This window comes from Herpailurus yagouaroundi, unplaced genomic scaffold (assembly GCF_014898765.1).
Source record: "Herpailurus yagouaroundi ecotype Mexico unplaced genomic scaffold, PumYag 164, whole genome shotgun sequence".
Lineage (NCBI taxonomy): Eukaryota > Metazoa > Chordata > Mammalia > Carnivora > Felidae > Herpailurus > Herpailurus yagouaroundi.
The window spans coordinates 15,961,611-15,963,027 of record NW_024412405.1 but is presented as its reverse complement, the minus strand read 5'-3'; the positions used below and the strand labels follow the sequence as shown (position 1 = coordinate 15,963,027).

General features: G+C 43.7%; 1 protein-coding gene across 3 annotated transcripts in view; it reads right to left on the bottom strand.

The window, feature by feature from the left end:
* The window catches only part of ABCC4 (ATP binding cassette subfamily C member 4 (PEL blood group)), a 265,767-nt gene that overhangs the window by 168,405 nt on the left and 95,945 nt on the right, over positions 1–1,417 (bottom strand). The gene's annotated exons all lie outside the window — the stretch shown is intronic.

Sequence of the window (1,417 nt, the reverse complement as noted above, 5' to 3'; positions counted from 1 at the left end):
CTACTTATATATATATATATATATATATATATATATATATATATATATGTGTGTGTGTATATATATATATATGTGTATATATATATTTATTTAATATATATATTATATATATATATATTTTTTTTTACAAGCATCTCTTCATAATCACTTGTCTTTTCTCCTTAGCAAATACCCTCTCGACAGCAGGAGAAGGTATTTTTCCACGCTTCCTGCTCTTGTCCACACCAGATAGCAGCAAGGTGGTGCAATTTGAATCGAACCAAGTCATGCTAACCATTACAAACCTAACACAATCACATATACAGGAAAACTCGGTTTTGCTCTGCAAATGCTAGACATAATTCAATGGGAAAAGCTACACTGGTACAAACAGAATGAACAACCAATACCCCTCTACCCCCAAAACTTTGAATGTGTGGCAGCAACTGTTAACGGCCCTCAAAACTTGCTCTCGTTCTTCTGTGGAAACAAACTCCTGGTTTTTAGGGCATGGCAGCCTGGGAAAGGGACCCCTCTTCCCAGCCTCCCACAGAGCTATGCAGAATCAGGTGATTAAGTTTAGGCCAGTGGAAAGTGATCATGCCCAGGAACCTTCCTCCACCCAATGGCTTGGGCCTTGGAAGTCGGCAGCTTAGCCAAAGCTGTGGTAGGGTCCCCTCCCTCAGAAAAGAAGAAAAAAGAGAAAAGGAAAAAAAAAAAAAAAGGCAACCTGGTTATATGCATACGTGACCACATCCCTCACGACCTTGTAACATGAGACCACTTAATCAGACTACATGTTTGTATGTTACTACATATGAGAGACAAAGAAGTAAAAAATGTATGAAAAACTATGCCACATGGCGTTCGGGGCTCAGTTCTTCGGGTACGAACCCAACTGAGGGGTGCCAGCAGGAATAAGGTTGCTTCCCAGAAAAAATAGCCTCTCTGGCCCATGACACTCTGGGCAAGGCCACAAGAAAGAAGGAAAGCGTCTGGGCCTCTAAAGCCACAGAACAGCATACTAGCCATGGAACTTCTTATGGGGTGAATCGTGCCCTCCCAGAAAGACAGGATGAAGTCATAACCCCAGTTACCTCAATTATGTGACTTTATTTGCAAATAGGGTCATTGCAGATGTGGCTGATTCAGGTGAGGTCATACTGGAGTAGGGTGACCCCTAAATCCAATATGACTGGTGTCCTTATAAGAAGACACAACGGGGCGCCTGGCTGGCTCAGTCAGCGGAGCGTGCAGCTCTCAGTCTTGGGGCTGTGAGTTTGAGTCCTACATTGGGCACAGAGATTACTCAGAAATAAATATTTAAAGGAAAACAAGAGGAGGAAGAGGGGAGGAGGAGGAGGAGTGGGGAGGAGGGGAAGAAGGAAGTGGAGAGGAGGGGAGGAGGGAGAGGGGAAGAGGAAAAAAGGAGGAGGAG